This window comes from Coregonus lavaretus, assembly GCF_964263955.1.
Source record: "Coregonus lavaretus genome assembly, chromosome: 30".
NCBI lineage: Eukaryota > Metazoa > Chordata > Actinopteri > Salmoniformes > Salmonidae > Coregonus > Coregonus lavaretus.
Window position 1 is genome coordinate 31,105,896 of NC_140017.1, and position 13,415 is coordinate 31,119,310.

The 13,415-nt window shown below is 41.6% G+C and overlaps 1 pseudogene across 1 annotated transcript; it reads right to left on the reverse strand.

Annotated features, from left to right (window-relative positions):
* Positions 1-649: 649 nt before the first annotated feature.
* On the reverse strand, positions 650-7,878 carry LOC311106199 (E3 ubiquitin-protein ligase TRIM35-like; annotated as a pseudogene). The gene is made up of 6 exons: positions 7,492-7,878; positions 7,180-7,275; positions 6,726-6,941; positions 6,594-6,616; positions 6,390-6,508; positions 650-1,218 (listed from the first exon to the last, which is right to left on the reverse strand). The product of its transcript is annotated as an E3 ubiquitin-protein ligase TRIM35-like (transcript).
* Between the last annotated feature and the right edge of the window lie 5,537 nt (positions 7,879-13,415).

Here is a 13,415-nt window from a genome sequence, read left to right on the forward strand (position 1 = left end):
ATCCTTTTAAGCTTGGAAAAGAGACCCTTAAACCCAGACTTGGACCACACACCCTCTCCACCGAATAGCAGGGGAAGGGAAAATAGTGATTGCTTGCAGTTAGCCACTGATTCCTTCCAAACCACTCATTGCTGGATAAGAGCGTCTGCTAAATTATGCAAATGTAAAATTGTTGAATTTGCGATTTACAACTTGTTGTGTAATGTTCCAATGGCCGATGAGCACCGATACATTTTATCTATAATTTCTCTTCATATGACAAGGATTGAAAAGGATTTGCCAGTACATTGTTGACGTGATTCATGATGATGACTGCTTGTCTAAGATTTTGAAAGTATAATGTTGACCAGTGGCGATTTTAGCATGTAAATCTTAGTGGTGCAAACTCAACATTTGTTTTGTTTTATGCATTCCATCACAGCCACTAAACAATACATTAATTGCACTATAACGGTGACAAACGGTGCCCACAAACTGTTAGGGCCTACATAAAGATGTCCTAACAGCAGAGCTTTCTTGGCAATCAGCAGAGCCATGTCTGGCAGCGAAACAGTTAATTCAGCCTCATTTACTGCCTTTTTTAAAAACGTAGCTGATATGGCTTGTTGTGTAATGTTTATGTCCAATGGCCGATGAGCACCGATACGTTTTATCCATAATTTCTCTTCATATGACGGGTCGCCACTGGTTGTCCCACTGTCACAGTGATCTTAACTGGTAAGATCCTCAAAGTTTTATCATGACAAAATATAGGGAAGACTGTCTTTGTGAAAGTGTGTGATTGTGTGTATTTGTGTGTTTTCATCAAGGTCAAAGAATGACAGCTTTCCCTTGTCCTAGTCCAGATGCACTCTCATCATTCGGGGAAAGTGATTCACTTCAAGATGATGGACATCATACTTTGGGGAAAATTCTAGGAAGTGACTAACACAGGTAGTCCAAATATCCCAGGTAGTATGGCATACCGCTAGATCTAGACCAACCAGATCTTTTGGCATCCTTTGTGGCCACACCTACAGCCCAATAGTAACCATCAAAAATTCTCTACATCCCAGCTGTGTGTTCCTGAGTTATAACCCTCAGAACCTAGGACACATCCATAAACCCTCTCTGGGTTGTCAGGGAGCTGTAGTGCTTTATCACGGTGTCCAATGATGGTCAAGTACCTGGACAGGATGAGACCTGTGTCTGCAGTGTTGGGATCCAGGATTACAGGAGCTAAGGAGAGATAATTGAACTTGACCATTTACTCTGTAAATTCACCACAAGTTTCATTGACACTCAAATCTAAATTCATATGAGCATTGTGTTGCAATAGAGAATACCCCTATTTAGAAAAATTCAGCAATTCAACAGTACTAGATTTAATCTGAATTTAACTTATACTGTTCTAGGACTAAGAACTAAGAGCAGACGAAACCTACTGTTGTTTTTTGCTGCAAAACATTACTCAGTAGCTAGGTTTCCATCCAATTTGTAGCTAGGTTTCCATCTTTCATGCTAATATTATAATCGAATAAAAAAAATATGCGCATTTCCCCACCAGAGGTGTGTTTCCACACAGATCATCCATTATATTGACCAGATACTCAAGTGTCCGTTCTAACAATGAAAATTAATGTCTTCAAAAATAGAAGGCGGTTAGGACCATTCTAGCCAATGATAGTGCAGATACGCGCGTGAACAACATGCAAAACTCCGATATAAAGTGTTTTTTTCTAGAAGTTGCCAGCATGTCACATGTCCTACTATCAATACACTCATAACGACCTAAGGATTACTAAACTTCTATTCGATCAAATAAGCCACTCGAAGCAAATAAGCCATTCAATTTTTTGTTAACCAAATTCAACTCTCTCACTCCTCCCTTCGTGAGCGAATAAAACATTAAATTAAATAAAAACGCCACCTGCTTGAGAAGACAGATTTTGAGGCCATTTATCCCTCTCCCTTCGCCTCTTCCCCTCTGGTTTACACCAGACCAGAGCATCTGAACGAAAAATGATTTATTAGTGCATTTGAATTCATTTTTAGAATTCATTTTTAGAAACACGAGTTTGGCCAGTCTGTGGCTTCAGGCTCATGCAATAGTGCCTGGAGAGCAGGCAAGCAGCGGAAAATATCCTCTCCACACTTGCAGAGCCACTAGGGATGCTAAACACCCTTTTGGCCAGGCCGGGCAGAGATGCAGAGTTGTTTTTTGTTGTTGTTTTTTTATAGGTAGGCCTAAAGGTTTTTAGGCAAAATAACCCAATCAAAACGGAAAGCTCCTTGAACGTGGGAATATGCCAGGCCTATAGGGCCAAAATCAATTATGGCCTATTGTATAGATAATAGAAGAAAATGAACGAAACGTTTAAGAGATCTGATTTTTAGTTTATAAATACTTTGCTACAATGACACACTTAGTTATCTACCCACCTCGTTCCTTTCTTTTAGCATGTGCACATAGTAAGTACACCATCATGCTTTCAGGATACGTGTCTTTTCAGATTCCACAATGATTATTTAGTTGTGGACACTACATCACCGCACTCCCTCTCTTGCTCCTCATCTTCGTAAGTGACCTTGATTTAGCAGCTGTGTGTTTTATCAGTTTCTTTATGAAAATATTTAGCGAACTCCATGATAGTAGCTAAAGCAAGGGGCTATGGCAGAACACAAGTAGACTACAAATGCATGCTGACCCGGGCATGCCCAGAGCTCGTGAAGTGAGCACTACTTGGAGTGCTACTGAAGCGAAATTGGTGCGGAAAAGAAGGCCGACACTCCAGCATTTGGGAATCTGCCTCCACACAGTCAAATTGGGCATGCTCCACTCCTTGTTCCAAGCTCCGCTCCCCTCACATAATCTGCATTAGACGGAGGTCGCGTTCCCCCTGCTCAGACGTTGCATGCATAAACTAATGGTTGCGTGCTACATCATGGACCGTCGTATCGGCTGACAGATTGGTATAACATATGATATGGTTAGCTGATACTTAAAATACCTATCCAGGTGTTGTAAGATTTGGCTTCTGTCAGCAACACCTGGGCAGAGGGACGCGCCCTGACTTTGTTGCGGTTAAAAAGCTGTGCGTTATGACCTGCACATAAACAATTTTGCGCTTACGTCATATACCGAATAAAAAACACGAGTTGAATGTGTTTCCAAAGCATTTTCCACTCTACCGATAGTTTTGTCACAAACTGTCGCGATAAATGGCAAACTTGATGAGATGGATATGAGCAAGATCATCATGTCACTAGCATTCAAATAATACCCTCAAGCTGCTTTCACCATCCTGTGGACCAGGGTACCCCAATTAGATTTCCAAAAGGGCCAAATTTGGTCAGGCATGCCAAGCCGAGGGCCAACATGTGTTTTTAAAAAAATCAGTTTTCACTTCTATTGTGATTTTATAATTATTAGTAGTGGTGTTAGCAGTCACATAAGAGAAAAATGAAAAATACTAAATTAGTCCAAAACCAACTATTTAATTATGAAATGCCCCTGGAGCATATTCTGTGCAAACAGTCAGCAAACAAAAAGTCCAGCAAACACATTCACACACACACACACACACAGCGCCCACTTCTGTCTGGAACACCCATGCTTTGGATATCTGCTTTCAGGAGGTCTTTCTAAGAGAAGAGACAGATGGACAAACACAGACAGACAGAGATTTTTAGTTAGGTACTTTTCAAATGTGTTATCAGAATATGCCACATTAGTTTTTAAACTTTTAAAATATGTGAACCAAATAATATCAAGCTGTTAACAACCAAAAGTGTTTGATATTAATGTGACAATATAATTAATTAGCTTTTATTTGTGTATTCTTTTTTTATTGCTGTGTATTAAGTTTGACATTTTACTAACTAGTTGGATGCCATTTACTTTTATTTAAGCTGTGTAGCATATTTAGTAGGAAACATGCTATTAAATATGAAATGGTTATTTCATTGTAATAATTATTATACCACAAGAAGATTGAAAATTAGCAAATAAATAATTGGATCTGGTTCACTCACCAATCAGTGAGAGAAGTGAGAGCGACGGGATGAGGCAACCTTTCTGATGTCAGGCTTGTTTTCTGTTGTGGCAATCCTGAGGCACTGTCCAAGATGTGAATCTGAGAGTCTGTTTCTGTCCTGGCTCTTGATAGCATTCATTGAAGAAAATGCTGATTCACAGATGTATGTTGAGGGGAGCATCGTGAGTAGGAGCATTGCAATATCTCTGGTGTTTTTAAAACGAGCTTGGGGAACCACGTTCATCCAAAAGTCACTCATCAGTGCATCCTTGTGTTGAGCTTTGAGCAAATCAGATGTTCCCATCTCCAAGATGTCCATCTGAGAGCAGCCTCATCTATGGAAGGCACCAGCTTTTTGGCCTCTGCAGTCCACTGGCCGTCAGTTGACACAGAAAACGGCTGTCTTACGAAGAGAAGGATGTCAGCTGAGAGTTTAGGGGAGCTTTGAAATCTTTCCTTGAAGTTTTTTGCCAGCCTGGACACAAAATCCTTCATTGCTGGATCTTCCTGCATTTTATTCTTCTCACAATGCTCACGCAGATGTGGAAAGTGCAACTTTCTCCCATGAATGTCTCTCTCCAGGAGGTGCAGCTTTGACCGGAAAGCTTCAATCGCCTCATACATGTCAGCAACAGTGTGGTTCTTGCCTTGTAGTCGCAGGTTAAGGCGATTTAGATGAGACATTATGTCACACAAAAAAGTAACATCTGATATCACCTTGTTGTCAGTTAAAAAGCTCAAAAAGTTGCTGGCTTTTTGGCTCTGCAGGCTGGATAAAAATGCCAAGTTCATCACGCAGGTCACACGGCCTTTGCTCAGCCAGCGAACGTCATTGTGGAGCAAAATATCATTGTGTTCAGCTGACATTTCCTCGAGTAATGCTCTAAAAAGGCGATGCTGCAGACTAGAGCTCTCACGGACAAAGTTAACTAGTCGAGTCACAGTATCCATGGTCTCTTTCATTTTTCCACATAGTTTTGCGCACAAAACTGACTTGTGAATAATGCAGTGAAATGCCAGGAGTGCTGGGTTAACGGGCCCTGGCGGTGTCCCACCATTGACGGAGCCCCGTCGGTAACAACAGAGACAATTTTACTCACATCTAAGCCATTCCTTTCGAAGAACTGTGTCAGCTCGTTGAATATTATTTCCCCGGTTGTACGCCCGGGTAGAGAAATCAAACACAGCAGCTCCTCCCGGAATGTCTTCCCATCAAAAAATCTTGCGAACACAGACAGCTGTTCCATGTCGGTTCGGTCACAAGACGAGTCTATTGCCAGTGAGAATGCTTAGGTTTTCCTCAAATCTGTGAGTAGACTGGAAAAACACTCCTCCGCTAAAACTTCGACTCTTCTGGTTGCCGTGTTAGCCGACAGCGGCACTTGCTTCAACAGCTCAACAACTTCTTTTTTATTGGTTCCTCTTGGTTTAAAACTTCGGCAGCCATGTCGATTGCACATTGTTTAATTAACTCTGCATCGGTGAATGGCTTCTTAGCTCTTGCAAGCTTCCAAGAAACGTGTAATGAGGCAGCTGTTGCGCTCTCTTGTGCCGATGTTGTTTTACACATAGTTAAAACCGAGTGCTTCTATGACGTTAACATGCTTGCAATTTTTTGTTTGCGCTGGTCAGATTTTTCTGGGTAGTTTGCATTAAAACTGGCAGCATGAATAGAGTTAAAATGCCGCTTCAGATTGTCCGCTTTGATTACAGCTACAGTCTGCATGCATATTAAGCATGTGGGCTTAGCACTGTTGTGGTCCGGTAAAAAAAAGCAATACCTCACAGTCCAGTCAGTTTTGAACTGACGGTTCTCCTGGTCTACCTTGCGTATCTTGGCGAATGCCATGTTGGTTTGACTGGATTTAATAATTTTTGGTGAGGAAGTGGTCAGTCCTTTTGATGAAAGAGGGTTAACTGGCGAGCGGCTGCGGCTACTGTGTGTGTGTGACACTACACTAGATAGCTAGTCGAGTGGAGACGAGTACGCAAAGCACGTCTTACGTATGCACGCGGTAAAGGCCACAGGTCAAGGTGTGGGATAATTTCAAAATAAAGCAGAGCCGCGGATATTACATTCATGTTTATTATAACAAGTGAATGCCAATGCTGTCAGTGTGGGCCAGACATTTGGCTCTTGCGGGCCGGATCTGGCCCGATGGCCGCTTATTGGGGTTGGCTGCTGTAGACTAAACTGTGCATGCTTTTCCAAGTCGCACTGGAAGGAGCACACAACATAGCATCGCGTGACTGCAAATGTACCTCGACATGATGGTTATTCTATCAACAATTGCGCAATAAATCGTTTCCCCCGCAAGTCGTCGCACATCCCACCATGTCTAACAAACAAGTTGTGAATGGAAACGTACTTACTGGATTGAAGAATCCCTTTCATCTTCTCCCAGACTCTTAACTGCAGGTTGCCCAGGTGTTTGGCCACGTCTATCAGCGCTCCTGAAACCCTCTTTGGATCTGGCATTGTTTGCTGGGCTCTGGGAGAACATTCAGGAGTTAGTGCTGCTGTGGGTTTGGGTTTAGAACCACAGAGAAGAGGGAGAAAGGAGGAAGACCATTTACCTTGTCACTGTGGCCTTGTAGTTCTGAAGAGGACCAAGAAAGCAGGTGAAAATCAGTGTTATCAATAAAATAATCAGTAAATAATAATCGCAATACACAATATCTACTCATAAGATAAGCTGTTTACTGTACCTGCAAGAATGAGATGTCTTCAACTCTCAGCTGTTGTTCGATGGCTTGGATTGTGTCTGAAAGTGATTATCTCTCAGCTCATCTGTTATCTTGTTTTTCATCACCTGACTCTTCCATTCTCACTGCATCTATCCTAGCTGCCTCTTCCTTTCGCAAAAACAGGTATAGCTTTTTAAACTGCCCCTTAATCTGCCCCTCTGTGTCCTGGGCTTGGATCTGGAGAGTGAGAGGAATATCTAAGACATACTGTACCTCTCTGGTTATAATTCTCTCTGGCACCAATTTAGCTTGCTGGTGTTTTCTGTCATTATTCATACTATTTCCTTCCTCATGGCATCCATGACGGAGGAAATAGGGCATGATCTTCCCATAGATTAGAACCGAGTTGACAACAAAGAACACAAACTAGCCAAAATGCATACTATGTTGTTGCATCAATACTTAAATGTCATACCTTAATATGTTTTGCTGTATTATCACATGTGAGTTTGACTCCCTTAAAGAGCCTCAGTTTATCCTTAAGAGGGTTCAATGAAGTCTTGAGTTTAACCTGAAAAGAAAACAACATGGTATTCACAAACTTGACCTGTATATTACTGTGTGCGATTGCTGTGTAGGAAAGATTTGGTTAAAAGTAAAAAAAAAGAAAGGGCCTGTGAAAACTATCTTACCACCAACTATTGTAAAGTACCAAGAATGATCCACATAGAAACAGTTACTGCAAGTTTGTTTCCACAAACTTCCCCGGAAAAATAATTTATCCTACCTTATGTTCCTGTACAGCTTCCTATATGGGGATGCAGTCATGCTTTTTATGCTTCCTTGAATCACAACACACCAAACAGATGGGCTCTTTATCCTCCAAACAGAAGAGCTTGAATTTCTCACTGTGCAGACTGCAGAGCACCTCAAAACCTCCTGAAGCTCTCTGACTCCTTTCCTTTAAGACAGCCTCACACAGGTTCTTTAGAGCCTGGTTACAGGGAGGATTACCCATTGAAAATACTTCCCTACAAACTGGATATTCCTGAAATCCTCTCTATCTCCAGCACTCCTGCAGCCAGGCTTTACAGAAGCTGTGGCTACATGATAAGATGACAGGATCGCTGAAGGTGTTTAAGCACACAGGACAGGAGAGATGCTCTTCTGGGAGAGACAATCAGGAGGCCATTTTCTCTCTGTCACACTCGTCTCCCTCATCTGTAATGCCCTAAGGAAGCAGTTGACTTTCCCTTTTAAAGACTCACGCTTGTTTTGTAGCAGCTGCAAAATACTATAAACTAAAGGATGTCCTCATCTCCTCCAGTAACCGCTCTGAAATGTTGATATTAACAAGCAATATAGCTCCTGTGTCATGTACTCTGCCCTTAGTTGAACAGAACAGGCAAATAAACAGAGATTGCAGCGAGAGCAGACTGTTACAGTGTTGTGCTGTGTGTCATTTCCTGTCAAAAGACATCCTGCATTCTGTGTATTACATGCGTATGAGGGGAAGAGCTTTGCAACTACTGTGTGTTTGAAATACACAGATACCACAAAGGTCTGTGCATAATATAGTATTATCATAGCAAACAAATTGATAGGTTAATGTTTCTTGCTTCAATCATTTAGTGGTAGATGTGTGTGAAGGCCTCAAGTTCCTTGTTTTTTTCCAAGTTAACCACTGGAGGGCAGTCAAGATTTTGCAGAGCTTGTACTTAAAGACACACTTCCATTCCAATGAATGATTTACACTATAGCGCTTTTTGTGTACAAGAACCTCATTCATTCCAACACTTATTATTTCAAGTCATCTGTAATTTCAAGTCATCTTATGCCATGATAGCAAACACCCCCGAAATATTCTCATAATGGGTGAAATGAGCATCGCTAGGATAAAATCATCTGGAAAGGAATATCTCAACAAAAAACCCTTCATTTCTCTAGAGCAAATTGTATTTTTGCTTCATGCAATTCTAGCAATTTGATTAGAGATTAGGTTGTTCAGAGGTCACACATTTTTAAAATAGTTTTAATTGCAGGATGTCAACTGCATATTGTCTCAGGGTTGTTCCGTTGTCTCCCTTTTACCCCCTTCAGAGGGATACGTCTCCCATCTTTCTGTGTGGGAAGTGAACAAGGAGCCCTTGCCCCCTTAACCTTGACCGCCGTGGAAGTGTTTGAGGCCGTAATGACTACTGTGTGTAATTATGGTGTGAGGCAGGCTGGAATGGGACTTCAAAGTGTCAACCTACTCATGTCATGTTGAGGGTGGAGGAATTGTGAAAATATTTCTTTAACATTTCTTTATTATTTATGTTATCTTCTTTCCAATGGGCGGGTCTGCATGTAGAGGCATATTTTTCCAGTGAATTTGAAAGGACATAAATCACAACTACTTCAGACCATCGTCATTGACATAGCTACAGTATAATGTAAGTATAGATTCAGTCCTGAACACAAGGTTGCTAAATTATTCTACATCTATATTACATTGTTCTTCAGTGAACATTAAAGAGGGAGCTAGTTGTCTTATAACCTCAACCTCTGCTAAAACATAACTTGACGTCCTCAGAGCCTCTATGATCAAGGTGTTGTTTGGTGGCCAGTGACTTTACCCATACAGAGCTGTGAAAAAGTATTTGCCCCCTTTCTGATTTTCTCTATTTTTGCATATTTTTGATACTGAATGTACTGAATGTTATCAGATCTTCAACCAAAACCTGATATTAGATAAAGGGAACCTGAGTTTACAAATAACCAAAAAATAAAAGGATACTTGTTTATTTAATTAACAGAGTCATGCAACACCCAATTCCCTTGTGTGAGAAAGTAATTGCCCCCTTACACTCAATAACTGGTTGTGCAACCTTTAGCTGCAATGACTGCAACCAAATGCTTCCCGTAGTTGTTGATCAGTCTCTCACATCGCTGTGGAGGAATTTTGGACCACTCTTGCATGCAGAACTGCTTTAAGTCAGCGACATTTGTGGGTTTTCAAGCATGGCCCAGCTGCGCTTCAGCTTCAGCTCACAGACGGATGGCCTGACATTCTCCTGTAGAATTCTCTGATATAAAGGAGCAGAATTCATGGTTCCTTCTATTAAGGCAAGTTGTCCAGGTCCTGAGACAGCAAAGCATCCCCAAACCATCACACTACCACCACCTTGCTTGACCGTTGGTATGAGGATGTTACTGTGGAATGCAGTGTTTAGTTTTCGCCAGACATAATAGGACCCATCTTGTCCAAAAAGTTGACTCCAGTTTGCCAAAAAGCACCTGGAAGCACCTGGATGATCATCAAGACTCTTGGAAGAATGTTCTATGGACAGATGAGTCAAAAGTATAACTTTTTGGATGACATGAGTCCCATTATGCCTGGTGAAAACCAAACACTACATTTGAAGGTCCTGTCATCTTTGAAATGAGGAAAGATTCTTATTTATGTAAAATCTCGGTGATCTTTATCATTATCTTTGTTTGCTGTACCAAGTGTTCTTTTCTTAGCAGATGGGAATGTTTGCTGCATGTTCTCACCATGGAAACAGATGCAACAGAAGGACAACAATACAGCTCACAGTGATGATGACTTGGCTCTGTATGTGCACAGACTGATGTGTCATCTAACTTGATGATAGTCAGACAGACAGTTTTAATGGGCACTCACTGACGGCCGAATCCTAACTTCAGATCTGCGAGCGTTACAAATGTTGTCACAAATCTCAGATTGACATGCATGAATGACTGAAGTGACAGGTGATTGATGCAGAAGTACTGTAGATACTGCATTTACAGTAGTAGGTTCTAAACACTATCAATCATTTCATGTATAGTATAGCACATACCTTTATTGGTGTGTGTGTGTGACTCAGCCCTGTGTCATCGGCTCACTCTCTCTTTCCACAGGTAGAGCCCTGCATGCAGACAGACAGCCCCTGGTGGGTGAGTCAGTCTGGTTGAGGAGGCGGGACAGGGAGGGGGGTTAGAAGAGGGGATCCACCTCCACCTGCTCCCTCCACAGGGTAAATATCCTGTCCAAATATGACATCACTGACCTCCTAAAGGCCACGCAGCTCTGCCAGTGTATGAAGGCAGAGGGTTGGAGCTGAATGGGGGAGAGCATGTACCAACAGGGTCCTACACCTCTACAGGTTTACAGCTGCAGGAACAAAGGGCCAGGAGGCCCCAGAATACCTGGCTGCTATGCTGACTTTATTTCCATCACACCCAGTTGGACTCCCCCTATTTAACAACATCTTATGTGAAGCCCATGGAATAACAAAGAGTAAAATAACATCTCACTTCCCAGATACATTATGTCCATATTTGCAATGACAAGAGCACAAATATGTTTTAAGTGTTGCCGTCGCCCTCCGTTTTGTTGTTGGTGAAGCGCACAGTTATGTTTTCATTGGTTTGACACTTTAATTAAAACAATAGTCTATCTATCTAATATAACTCAAAGGGTTTTCTTTAATGGAAGCTTCTCTAATGTCAAACATGTAAAGTGTGGTGTACTACAGGGCAGCTCTCTAGGCCCTCTACTCTTTTCTATTTTGACCAATGACCTGCCACTGGCATTAAACAAAGCCTGTGTGTCCATGTATGCTGATGATTCAACAATATACACATCAGCAACCACAGCTAATGAAGTCACTGAAACCCTTAACAAAGAGTTGCAGTCTTTTGGAATGGGTGGCCACTAATAAACTGGTCCTGCACATCTCTAAAACTAAGAGCATTGTATTTGGTACAAATTATTCCCTAAGTTCTAGACCTCAGCTGAATCTGGTAATGAATGGTGTGGCTATTGAACAAGTTGAGGAGACTAAATTACTTGTAAACTATCATGGTCAAAACATATAGATTCAATGGTTGTAAAGATGGGGAGAGGTCTGTCCGTAATAAAGAGTGACACCACACTCCAAAAAGCAAGTTCTGCAGGCTCTAGTTTTAATCTAATCTTGAGTATTGTCCAGTCTGTGGTCCAGTGCTGCAAGGAAAGACCTAGTTAAGCTGTAGCTGGCCCAAAACAGAGCGGCACGTCTTGCTCTTCATTGTAATCAGACGGCTGATCTAAATACTATGCATGCCAGTCTCTCTTGGCTAAAAGTTGAGGAGAGACTGACTGCATCAATTCTTCTTTTTATAAGAAACATGAATGTGTTGAAAATCCCATATTGTTTGCATAGTGAACTTACACACAGCTTTGACACACACACTTACCCCACCAGACATGCCACCAGGGGTCTTTTCACAGTCCCCAAATCCAGAACAAATTCAAGAAAGCGTACAGTATTAAATAGAGCCATTATTGCATGGAACTCCGTTCCATCTCATATTGCTCAAATAACAAATAAAACAGATAAAGCAACACCTCACGGCACAACGCCTCTCCCCTATTTGACCTAGATAGTTTGTGTGTATGTATTGATATGTAGGCTACGTGTTCCTTTAAAAATGTTTTATGTAGTTCTGTCCTTGAGCTGTTCTTGTCTATTCATGTTCTGTATTATGTAATGTTTCATGTTTTGTGTGGACCCCAGGAAGAGTAGCTGCTGCTTTTGCAACAGCTAATGGGGATCCTAATAAAATACCAAATACCATATAGTAGCAGTAATACATGTCTTCATTGAAAACAGTTTTTCTTTCATTGCTAGATTACAGATATTAGTCTAAATCTTCTCATAGGTGTGTGAAGATTCTACATCCTCCCTTGCAACTCCCCAGTCAGAAAACTGGACCCCAAGTCTTCCTGCTTACTTATTATCTCAAATTATCCCAGTAGAAATGCTGTATGTATCTGTAAAAATGATATGTTGAAGACCTCTAATAACGCAAATAACGCACAGCCAGCAAACAACCGCTCATTATCAGGGCTTGGTCTAGAGATTTACAAATCTCAGAGCAGAAAGACGTGTTGAGCAGGTTGCTCCTGCCGGCCTGCCTTTCAAAATGGTTGGGTGTGAAGTAAAGTCCTTGATTTATTCATGGCGACAGATAATTGCCGGTGTCTTGTCATCTGTCAGAAACACTGGGCCAAGGGATGTTCCAAACCACAGTCAAAGCTTTTTGTGTTCGGACCATACATCTGTCAAGCTCTGCTGTAAATCTCAGGCCTCTGAGGAAGCCTGTTTGTGCACTATAAAGATGTAGGATCTTAATTTGATCACTCTGTTGCAGGATAACGTTCCTGCAAAGCAGGACATTTAAAACGGGTAGTGTATTTGAGGTTTAAAAAAGCTTCTGAAAATTGTAATTTCCACTTTGAAATTTCCGACTTGATTTTCCCTTACGAAAAATGTATCAATCCCTACAAAAATGTCTGTTCATTATAATCCACATAATAATTAACATTTCCTATTGAGGCAGGATTATTTTCCTGTTGTAGCAAACAGGCTCAAATTAAGATACTGCATCTGTAGGATTGCAGGCTATGACTCAGCACACTGTGCTGTGCTAGCCCCAAATCCTTTCCTTTAGAAATTAATCAAAGACAGTGCTGGACTACCTGGTGCTGTAATTACAGACGCAGGGTGTGACGTGCTGACAGAGGGAATCAGAAGCTTCCAATTTCTGGCGGAGCAAATGAACACCCCACAGGTGGAGGAAGGAATGGAGACATTGGTGCAGAGCATAAAACACTGGCTGTGTCTGCTAGTTTGCTTACAATTTAAAATGGCTTGGGGCAGCAGCTCCAGTAACTATGCT